Source organism: Phalaenopsis equestris, unplaced genomic scaffold, assembly GCF_001263595.1.
Source record: "Phalaenopsis equestris unplaced genomic scaffold, ASM126359v1 Scaffold000873, whole genome shotgun sequence".
NCBI classification, from domain to species: domain Eukaryota; kingdom Viridiplantae; phylum Streptophyta; class Magnoliopsida; order Asparagales; family Orchidaceae; genus Phalaenopsis; species Phalaenopsis equestris.
The window spans coordinates 1395048-1407708 of record NW_018165313.1 but is presented as its reverse complement, the minus strand read 5'-3'; the positions used below and the strand labels follow the sequence as shown (position 1 = coordinate 1407708).

Sequence of the window (12661 nt, the reverse complement as noted above, 5' to 3'; positions counted from 1 at the left end):
AACGGGTTATAACCCCCTTGTAATCCTCGTATAAACCCCGTGTACCCTATTATGTACGTATCTCTACGTACCCCTTGATGTACGCAAATTTTTTCCGTGCCGCGGTTGTTTTTAAACCAGCAAAAGTAGTCTATGTTTCAAAGATATATAACCAAAATAGTTTTATAATATAACACATAAGCCAAGTGAATTAGATAAATTTGTGTGTGTATATATATATATATATATATGTACACACACACATATGATAATATGAATTTTAGAAAATATTTATTTGTAAAATAAATTTCAAGAACTTATTTTCTTGCAGAATAGAGGTTTGTGTAAGATAAATTTCATGAAATAAATAGATAAGACTTGAAACTTTTGAAATATAATTCACAAGAATAATTTCAGCAAAATGCACTCAAGAAGAATGATTTCAACAAATGGTAAAATCAATTTCAGTAATCTGTAACTTTAATTCAGAACTCATACTTTCAACAGAATAGGAAATATATCTTGCAATTTTTGCAAATAAATTTTATGTTCTGCAAAATAAATACAGCAATATGGATATATATATATATTTTTTTTATTTTAATTAGCAATTAGAAAAGTTTGCTTTTCAGTATATTACAACTTTTAATTTCAACAAATGCAAATTGATATCACTGTTTCCACAAAACAACTTCAGTTTTTGAAAATTGGATTTCATGACATGCATATTTCAGATAGTATAGACCTAATTTTTAATATATGCAATTTCATCCAATCTAATTGTTCAGGAAGAAGGAACTGCAGCCAATATAAATTTCAACAATTGTTCAGGAAGAACGAATATAAGTAATATTCAACAAGTAGAGTTGAATTAGTATATTGTGGCCAAGGAAAAAAAAGAATTTAATTAAATACAATAGGCAAAAGGATGAATATGAAATTTTGCACCCATGATATCCTAATAATTGTAAATTTAATTTTATGAGTTAATTATTTTAAAAATTGTGTAGTTTCTGAGACTTTGATAGTGCTTATACTCAATCAATATATTGAATCCAAAAAAAATATCTTATGAACACTAAGACAAAAGCTTGGGTATCCATCTTCATGATATGCCAATGGGAGGATTAATGAAGTTACATTTCTATATCCAACTCCAAGTGAAAAATTACTATGGATAAATGAACCTATAAGAAAACTTAATAAACCATATGACTACACTTCAATGATTTGTTATCATCAAATTAACAAGTGGAATGCAAATTGATGTACACTCAACGTAAGCTATATAATCAAGCTTATGTCCATTATTGATTACTGATAATCATGAAATGTCACAATTGAATGTGTTAGGTGATAGTCCAGAAAAAAAAAAAAAAAAAAACATTGTGGGTTAAGCAATATTGGATGAACATCAGATATTACTCCATGGGCCTTATAGAAAGGATGTTAGAAGATCGGGAAGGCTTGATTCAATCATTTTTCTTATAGGATTGGAGACAAAGGAATCAAGGAGTGTTATACCAATCATTCATAATTAATGAACATCAGAGATAATTCCTTAGTATGCATCAAGCAATGATCATTTGAGAACATTGTGGTTTTGAACAATCATTCTTCATATAAAAGGAGAGACTTAGTGACTAGAAAGGTCTGAATCAAACTTCATTGCCTAAGAAACATGATATGCCATATTTGATATGCATTGAATGATGGTTAACAAAATAAGTTTTAGAGATCGAATGATTTTAATTAGATGTTAAAGAATGTCAGATGGTTTAACTACATCGTTCTCTTTATAAAAGAGAAGATAAAATATTAGGCATCACCCTTTAGTATGCTTTAAGTGATAATCAAGATGAAATATTAGAGTTTGGGTACTGTTGGGTGCTATGATATGATTTTTCTTCTTTTAATATGGGAAACCACGAAGACAAGTATATTTTCATTGGTATTTGTGTATAACAAACTTTAAAAATAAATATATAGTTTGTGTTAGGAAATAATCAACGAGAGTATTGGACGTTGGGTGAATTATGGTAGGCTAACTCAACTATTTTCTTATAGGCTAGAGCATCAAGCAACCATGAAGGCTTATGTTGAATGCTAGAGGATGAAAAAAAAAAATTGTGGCAATATTAATCAACAATTCATGTTTAAGTGCTGGTGGTGAAGGGGATGGCAGCAATCAATGTTGATGTTGACCAACAAAAGGAACTTGATGATGCTGACAGTGTGTTTCGATGTTAATCTCTATGGTGGCGGAGGGCAGAACTTGGAAGCTTTTCATGCCTGGAAATTCTCTCCACTAAGATTCTGCAAGGCTTTTGATATAAAAAGCAAGCAAGTCTTTTCGTACAAAAATTCGTTAAAAAAAAAAGAAACTCAAAATAATTTAAAATTGCAAAAAAAACATTTTTAGAAGGCTTCATTAAGGACCAAAAAATGTTAAAATTGAGTCTATAGTAGCAAAAACTGACCTTGAAATCCCACAAATGTTTGAAAATGCTTCATTTTATATCAAATAGTTTCTTATTATTTATTTCCCAATTTCTGATTCTGTTTTTCCATTTTATTATGTTTGCCTTAAAATTGTTTTCTCTAATTCATAATAGACAAGTTGGCTGGTGATTGGCTTGAACTTATAGACTTAATTTCAAGCTCCAGCTTGAACTCGATTAATTAATCAAATTTAAACTCAAACTGAATGTGACTTGAACTCGACCCGTTTAGATCTCTATTTATCATCTCCTTCTGCTTACAGCTGAATTTTTATATTTGTGTACGTGTGATATTCGTATAAATTGCAAATGTAATTATCAATCTCAATCACTATAGAATAATTAAAAATTGGTAGGAATAAAAGAAAAAAATGGAGATAAATTGTGTGGGAGGATTCTTCTTCTTTTTCTTAGTGCATGTCCTTACTATAGAATAACTCTATTTTCTTCATTTGCATAAGAATAGAAAAAAGATAATTTATTTTAAAACATTGCAAGATAATACAAACATTTTATCATTTGGAGAAAATAGGTGAGAAGTGTTGTTTTGATCTGTATTTAATCAAAATGATTTCTTAACATTTTAATGTGATAGATTGTTTTAACAATCATTTCTGTAGAATGCATTTTCATCTTAAAATAAATTCAATAATTTCAAAATTATCCTCCAAATTAATATTTAATCTAATTTTTCCTGCCATTTAATTTTTATCTTAATTAATTGCAAATCATCATAATAAATTGGACTATGAAGACTGCTCTCTTGTCCACGTCCAATATATTCATCACGAATATTACTTTTTGCCTGTGGATCTCAACATATTATTAATAAAAAATAAAAAATAATAAAAAAAAAACTTAGACATAAGATTATTAGAACAGTTGTTAATTCTATAAGAAGAATAAAAAATAGTTTGTAAAGATGGTGATGGGAATATCATATCCTTCCCTTTTAATAAAAGTAAAGTGTAAAGTATGTCGCACCTGATTGAGCATGGGTTGATGCACTTTATGCAAGGGGAGATCAGTTTTCGAGCGTTTGTGTCTAGGACCATGGCCGACGCAAAAGTAGACCCAAGAGCCCTAAAATTGGGCTCCTGTGATCCACAACTCTATTATGTGTCATCGTCTCCATCGACTTCCTTTCGTCGTCTCCATTGCCTCCTAAGCTTCTTCGGCGAGACCAGCTCCGATTCACTGCTCCAAGCCCATCAAGGTGAGAAATCTTCTTCCACGCCTCCAATTTTTGGTTTAGCATAAGTTTTCATTCTTTTTTTTCCTTTGTAAAGGTGTTAGATCCGAAAGTACAAGTTTTTTTTCATATTTCATTGTTAGGTATGCAATGCATATGGATTTTATCGTTTTCCCTAAGTTTGGGCGTGAGATATGTAAATACATAAGAAATATTATGCTATGTATGTAAATATGAAATTTAGGAGCGAGATATGTGAATGCATAAGAAAATTGTGGCACGAATGTAAATATGAAATTTATGTGTGAGAAATGTGAATGTATAAGAAATTTTGTGATATGTATGTAAATATTAAACTTTAGGAGTGAGATATGTAAATACATAAGAAATTTGTGCTATGTATTTAGAGTAAAAAATTTTGGTGTGAAATTTGTAAATACATAATAACTTTGTGTTTGGTATGTAAATAGGAAAATTTAGGCGTGAGATATATATGTAAATACATAAGAAATTTGTGATAAGTAAGTTTAGGGTGAAATTAAGCAAATGTTGATTTTTGTTTGGTTAAGGGTAAATGAATAGTGTAGTGATTTAATACTATAATGGTGAGTTGATGGGTAAGTTTGGAGTTAACGGGTTAATTGGTTGATTATCTCGATTTATGGGCTATGGGTTTTGGGTATGATGTGTAGGTGCTCTAAAATTTCAAGTAGGATGTGTAATGTGTAAGTTCACTAATCTATAGAGCTACATTTATGATACAGACGTATATTGGAGGCGTTAGATCTTGGATGTATAACATATTATATCTAGAAAGAAAAAGATGTGTTCCATACCATGTTGATAGAGCAGTCTCTCTGAAGGGAGTAAGTCCCCCAGGTCCCGAGTTCAAATCCCCTAGTGGCGTGGTGTCACCTTAAACCAAGTAGTACTCGAATTATTTGCACACCAGGTCGCCCGCAGACCTAGCGGGGGTTGAGCCCATAGGATGGGTTGGGGATCTCACGCCCCAACCCATTCTTGGCCAGAGACTATTATACGAGCCTCCAGCTACTCATAATGTGTCTAACAATTCGAGTATCACATCCTTAATGTTAACTGTGTCAGAGGGGATGTGGAGGACAAAAAAAAAGTGGGTATACACAACATATATATATATATATATATATATATATATAGAGAAATTAAATGAAGATTTGTATACTAATTAGGAGGTAAATATGTTTTAATTAAACATTAATTTATAATGTGTGTCAGAAAATTCATTGTGGTAGAGTAATAAATTATCGTCATAAAGCAGCACAAAATCCTGAGCACACAAATAAAAGAAGAGTAGCGAGAAGATGCACCATGATTATTATGCTAAAAATTATGGAAAGAGATAAAAATCACGGGTTTGACCCAGTTGAAGTAATTTATTATGTAGTTATGAGTAACTAGCCTAACTCTTCTTCTAAGTTGGAAAAAATGGAATTACAAAGTTATTGTACAATAGTATTTTAACAATAATAGTTATAAGGGGTCGTGAAGTCCATCTTCGATTGATATGGAGGCAGTAATCTGATGTGAATGTTGTAGATGATGGATATAGCGTCACCATGTCATAGAAGTTGTAGTTGAAAGCCGTGATAGTAGTTAGACATATATGACGTAGATGGTTGTTTTGGGAGCGTCAGTTAACTATAAAGACAGTGGTATAAAATTGTAGGATTTGCGGATAACATAGGCCGTAGTTGGTTACATATGTTATAATTGTGAGTCACAATAACAAACGTGGCCATAAGGGCCAGACTTGGGCATTGTATGAGTTGTGAGTCACGTGGATCGTAGTTAGTCATGCAGGTCATAATGATGAGTTGTGATAAAGTCCATAGACCACAGAGGCTAAAGTTGGGAACTGGGATGACAATTGTAGTCCACGGATGGAAGTTGTATGAGTTGTGGATCACACAAGTCATACTTGGTCACATAGGTCGTATGAGGAGCTGTAGTAGGGTCAATTGGGCCCAAGCTCGTAGTAAGGGGCTCCAGTTGCAGTCAACTACATAGGCCTAAGCCGTAGTGGAGAGTTGTGATGAGGGAATCTTAGAAGTTTAGAGAATTTCGTTGTTTAATGAGTACGGTTGTTGTAAGCAGTTATTGTGAGGAGTTACACCATACTCAATGTGTGTTGTCACACCATCTTCAGGTTACATCATTACACTGTCTTTGGGATGCATCATTATTCTGTCTTTCAAGTGTCATTATACCATCTTTGAAGTGCATCATTATACCGTCTTCAGGGTGTGTTGTTATATCATATTCGTGGTGCATTGCTACATTACCTTCAAGGTGCATTGTAGCACTGTCTTCAGGGAGCATTGTTACATTGTGTTTGGGGTGAGTTGAACATCATATGATTTAGTGAAATCAACGAGTAGGGGGTGGCCTAAGGTGGTCGATGGAGGCTCCGGCAAACGGTGGTCAAGTGTGGAAGGTGGCTATAGAAGCATGAAATGTTGCTGGTTTTTTAGTTCAAAATAAGACCAGAATTTGACTCACCTTTTTCCCGGTCCAGCTCTGGCTCCAAGTCCTCCACCATGTTCCCCCTTCATGAAGCAAGTAGGGCTCCATTTATAAAGCCTTAGAGTGACCTTCTCTTTAAATTATTCGAACGCCCTAGAGAGAATTTCACGTTCGGACGACATTTTATAGATATTAAATGACTCAATGATGTCAGAATCGAGTGATCATGAACTTGTTAAATTTCTCTCGTCAGGACGCTCGTTTTTACTATAAACTTGTTATATTTGAAATCCATTTGACCTTTCAATTAAGCACTAAAAGCTTTCAAAAGCAGTTTAATAGCTTGATGCTAGCTTGATTTGACTCATATTTGACCAATTTTGGTGTTGTGTTCTTCTCATTGAGCCAGTCAGTTTGATTATAGTTTTATTGAAACAATTCAAAATAATTTCTAATTTAAATTTGAATATTTCTTGGTCAAAAAATATTCCAAATTTTTTGTTTATCATCTCAAGATTTGTGCCAAAAGATAAAATTTGTTAATGATGTATAAATCTAGCCACAATAAAACAAGGAAAGAGATTTTTTTTTTGTGCCACATCAAAATTTTATTTTTTTATAAAATTATTGCATATCTTTCAATAAAATTATCACCATATCTTCAAATTCATAATTTTTTTTTTTATCAAGTTGTCGTTTTTAATAATTTTGGTGTCATGCTCGTAACTCCGTTAATAGGCGAATTAATAGAAAGTTAATAAGTTGATCATTTTGTGTGAAACTTTCCTTTAGTAATAAGAATTGACCGACTTCACTAATCCCCCGCTCAACTTATATTATTATTATTTTTTCTTTACGTTTTTACCCTTTCCAAACGAACCGGTAGTTCAGTTGAGACGGAAAAAATCTCAGTGGCGAAACAAGTAAATAAAGCTAATAAGCAGTGGCAGTTGAATAACTGACCGTTCCTGCCTCGCCAACAAATCATTGGCATGTAGGAGAAATCAATAATGTGCACTCATTTAAATATAATATTTGGAGATTTACATGGATAGCAAATACTTTTTATATATTTATATATCTAATACTTATTTATTCGTATAAAATTACTTATTTGACCATACAAATATAAATTTTAACATTATATTAAAAATACTATTTGTACAAAAAAAAATATGTCATCGCTAATCATGAGAAGATCTGATGATCTAGAAGAAAACAGTATGAAGAAGAAGGATTCACCGACAGAAAACCATAAGACCCACTTGTATGAACGCGTGGAGTTGTTCGAGCCGAAACCAACAAAAGCCAAAGCTAACCGAGGCACGAGGATGATCACAAGACAACCCAATGTTCTGAACTAAAGCTATTTCGTTAGAAATGAGACAGACACATATGAGCCAATCTCTATGGAAAATCTGATTCGGGGAAAGATCTAGTCTCGCAGCATCTCCAATCATCCGGCCCTCGTCAGTTATCAAAGATCAACAACCACACTAGATTAGTTAATCGACTAATAATGAGAAAGCTCCGCCAATCGACTTGATCCTACTTAGTTGATGAAGCTCATCATGCTGATTTGAAGCTAATTAAACTTAGTCAGGCAAGCTAGAGAGGACCAGAATGACAAGCTCATACATATAAAAAACCATAAATACCCTAGTAATTATCCCATAAAACAGGGGAAAGAATGTAGCATCATCATATCACACTCGATTCTCTATAAACAAGATCATTGCATTAATAAGACATATATTACTATTCATTACTGTTTACTACTCTCTTATTACTTACGCTCTATTCATTAGTTGTGATTCACGAATAAATCAAGATTCAACATTCTAAAATGTGCTATGAGCGTGGATCATGCCACAACCAAGAAGAGAAGTAGCTCAAGGAGAAAAAATTCACAATATAAGCACCGCCAACACGAAATGTCTTCTAAAACGTAGTAGAGTCAAAAGTAGAATGATCAAATGTTGGATGCTATCCGAAACATGCTAGTCTAAGAAAAGATCTGTACCGCTGAGAGGAAGGGTCAGCGCCCAACGGCATAAAAGTTTCACCGACCCAAGAAAGAGAATGTGACTCTGTATTTTAAAATTATTGGGTTGGCACCGATCAACCGACAATGATTTGAGCGTACCAGGGCGCCTCGACAGCCCGAGAATGTGTTTTCTCAATAAATCTCAAAAGTTGAGCCCCAGAAGATCGTAGAATTGGAATCCTTCAAAGGGGAAGACCAATCCGACCGAGCCCATAACCTCATTTGAGTCGGCTGTATGTTTGTTGAGAATCACTAATGTGCTAAAATGTCGTCTCTTATTGAACACACGGAGGGAGCCGACCCTCAGGTGATTCAATGGATTACCATCGAAAGAAATCACATCATTCTCTGATTTCAAATAAATGTTTGTGGCACAGTTTGTCAGTGCCCAACATCCCTTAAAAAAGCTCACAGGACCTCATGTAGATTTGTCTAGGGCTGAGCGAGAGTCTGTGATCATTCATTACATGCTTCCAAAAAGAAATGTTGGAAAAATGGAACCTGGAGCCCACAATCGCTCATATGTTTTAGCTCAGGGACTAAAGAGAGATCTTTTGGTCTGCATTGGGCCTGCATTGATCAAAGACATTAGTTGTGTTATTAAAGTTGGGCAAAAACCTCATATAAGCTGAGGACTATGGGTGTGTTTGAGGCGGTTGTGCAGTGGCAGTGTGATGTCATAATGCATTTTTTCCTATTTGGTAAAAGTGTGTTTTACCTGCGTTTTCAAAAGATGTAGCTGAAAATTGTGTTTTCCAACCATGGTTGGCTACTGTGGTGGTTGTTAGAAAATTGTGGCTTGACTTTTTCAAAAAAAATTCTTTGTAACAGCTACAACATTTTTTTAAACAATAACTTCTTCTTCAGCAGCTTTACAGTTAGTTCTTCAAATAGCTACAACTGCCTCAAACAGACCCTATATATCCAATTTCATTTTCTCAATAGTAAAATTCTTCACCCACCGCCTAACAGCCAAAAGAGTAAAAACATCTTCTTCTTAAGCAACTTCACAATTGGTTCTTCAAATAGCTACAGCTGTCCCAAACAGACCCTATAAATCCAATTCCATTTCCTCCAGAGAAAAGTTCTCCACCAACAAAATTGTGTTTTTAAAAAGATGCAGTTGAAAGCTGCATTTTCCTACCATGGCTGACTATCTGTGGTGACTGCTAGAAAACTGTGATATAACTTTTTCAAAAATATTTTTCTTTGTAATAGTCATTGTAGCTCTTAAAAAACAACTTCTTCTTAAGCAGCTTCACAATTGATTCTTTAAATAGCTACAGTTGCCCCCAAACAGACCTAATAACTCCAATTCCATTTCCTCTAGAGAAAAGTTCTCCACCTAACACCCACAGAAGAGGCCCCCCAAGGCAAAAAGTGAAGACAAGACATGATTAGAGTCCTTCCGCAAGTCCACATTTTGAAGACATCAGACTGCCTTGTAACCAGAGAACGGCTGAAAAAACATACCACCAAGGGAATCAGGCTAAATATCTTGACTAGCGGTCAACTTGATACAATGATCGCTCGATGTCTAACAATGAAGTACCCAAGACAACTTCATTGAGAGTTCTGATGGCCAAAAGATAGTGGATGCCACCGCATTGATCGAAAATAACCAGATTAGTAGCATCCTCATCGACATTGAAAACTCTATGAACATCATATTCAATTCAATGTTAGATAAAATAGGTCTCGACAATGACTGATTGACAGCAGGCGGCTGCTGGCCCGCTTTGTGGAATCTCTGACCAGAGAAAGAAAGTAGTGGGAGCCATTGCTATACCAATCACTTGGAGAGAAAAGGAAAAGTAGTTCGCCAACATGGAGGACTTCCTAGTGGTCAACTCGACACTCACTTACAATGCTATCTTCGCCTCAACCTATCACGTGCTTGTGAATATGCGTACAAATGAGAAGATTTGAGCTCGAGCCACCCTCGATATGAGCTCGAGCATACAAGTTCAAAATAGTCACGAGTCAACTTATTTAAAATTATTATTTTAAACTACTGTAATAATGAAATGACAAATATAATGAGCATTTATGAGATAATTAATAAGAAATCGCTTAATATAAAAATCTCAAATATAATTTTTAAACTATTTTTAATAATTTAAAGAAAATTTCTGAAATTTTAATATATTTAAAGTATAATTTTATTAATTGTTTTTTTAAATGAGACGGCTCACGATCTAACGACACAATCTGAGGTTAGCTTAAACTTGGGTCGTTTGCTCCTTGAACGTAATTCACAAGCTAGTTATCAAGTGAAGCCCAAGCTGGCTCACAACCAAGTTGGGTCGCTTACACTCCTAGTTGAGAAGTTCTGGGCAACATTGAAGTAATCCCTGTTCACGCGATCTCGAGGAGTCCCACAATTATTACCTTCGGGCAATCAAAAGTATCAAGCATGGACCTCTTGAGCTTGATAATCTGTGAGAATAGGGTCTCGAGACTAGCGGGACCACCAATTGGATATCGGTGACCGAAGGCGACACTAGTAATTTTTTTTTATAATAAGTAAAGCTTTTGATGCAAGGCACAAGGAGGTGTCGATCAACGCCTTCTAAAGCCACCGAGATGTTTTTGCCTAATCTACAGTCGAGATTTCAAGAATACTGATTAATGTCTTAAGCCAATGTCTGAACCTCAATCTAGCAACTCTGGTTGAACTAATATGGGAGGAGGTCCATAAGCTGCTAAAGTCCAATTACGTACCATAAGTGCAATATCTAACGAGGGTGTCTAACACTATCATGATGCGAAAGTCAAACGACAAGTGGAGAATGTGTGTGGACTTCACAAATCTGAACATTGTTTGCTCAAAAGATAGTTACCCTCTGCTGAGAGTCAAAGAGATTGTGGATGTAGTTGTCAACCGTTTTGTGATGAGTTTCCTTGAGCCTTACCTCGCTATCACTAAATCAAGATGCACTCTTCCAACACAAAAAATACCGCATTCAACACCAGCGAAGGAGTGTAATGTTGTAATGTAAAGCCCCTTGAGTTTAAAATGCTGGCAGTACTTACTAACGAATGATAAATGTAATCATCACAAAAAAAAGAAAAAGAATGTTGAGGAGTGTGGATGATATCCTGGTAAAAAGTAGAAATGCACTAGCAACATATAAAAGATCAAAAAGAAACATTCAAAATCGAAAAAAAAATTAATATGAAGCTCAATCCCCTCAAGTGCACTTTTGGGGCATCCATAGATAAATTCTTAGGTAATCTCCTAACTTTGGAGAGAATAAAAGCAAACATAGAAAAAGATCAAGCGCTGATCAACACCCCCCGAAACACGGAAGAAGTTCAAAATTGGCTGATCGGATCGCAGGTCTGATTGAGTTAATCTCAAAGTTGGGCGACAAGTGTGTTGCCTTTTTTTAAATCTTAAGGAGGGCAAAATACTTCATCCGATCGATTTTACGACAACTTCTGAAATATCCGTAGCCAAAACCAACAGCTAGCAAATGAACTTATTTACCGATGCTTAACCGACGACTTAAGTGCTTCACAAGAAACTTACGGGTGAAACACTTTTCAGAAAGTTTAATCTTCTATATTAATAATTGACGCCTTACCGACAAAAAAAACAACAAAATGTTGCATCACATGAAACCAACGGACACGATATTTTTTTGATAGTTTAAAAGTCAGTTTTAATAACCAACACATTACCGACACAAATACGATGAAATGCTATGTCAAACAAAACCGACAGGTGCGACACTTTTTCGATAGTTAAACCGTCGGTTTTTTATAATTGATGCAATAGCGACATTGAGTCGAAGGAATGTTTGCATTAATAAATTGACCGACGCGTCACTTTTCCAACGTTGAGGTTGTCACTATTACCAACAGTTCCCTCGTCGGTTATATGAACCGACAAACACCAACGATATTAATTTTCTCTTAAAAAACTACATTAAATCGTCGGTTATGCATCGGTAATTTTACACGGTCGAAATATCAATTAATTTTGGAATTACTGACAAACATTTTACCTACGAGCCTACAACATTCGGAAGTATCGAACGACGGTTTTTCTCATTATAACCGATAGAAATTGATAGTCTAAAAAAGCAATTTTTTCGGTGTTGTATTAAAAAAACTTTAAAGGCTTCATATTGTCATTTGAGTAGTCAAATAAACTTCAAATTTGACATACTTATACTCACATCGAGCGTACCGACGAGAGGAATCCAAAGAGCCTAGGATCGCTTAATAATGAGGTCATTAAGGCTCTCAAATCATTAAAAAAATTCATATGATCGCAGGGGATCAATATATGTAGTTAGATCATGTCGTTAAGGGAGTTATTCGACAAAATGGCCAAAATATGCTTCCTTTATGGGCTATAAATAAAGACCCTCTCTTCACTGGGACTGGAGATGAGAAGAAGTCGAATTTTAGTGTTGTTTTGGACTG

The 12661-nt window shown here is 34.6% G+C and overlaps 1 long non-coding RNA gene across 1 annotated transcript in view; it reads right to left on the bottom strand.

Annotated features, from left to right (window-relative positions):
• Positions 1-1372: 1372 nt before the first annotated feature.
• LOC110031963 overlaps positions 1373-12661 on the bottom strand; it is a 40505-nt gene continuing 29216 nt past the window's right edge. Inside the window, exons 2-3 of the long non-coding RNA XR_002294806.1 lie at positions 3465-3677; positions 1373-2295 (exon numbers count right to left, since the gene is read on the bottom strand). This is a non-coding gene — a long non-coding RNA (uncharacterized LOC110031963). The remainder of the gene's footprint in view (positions 2296-3464; positions 3678-12661) is intronic.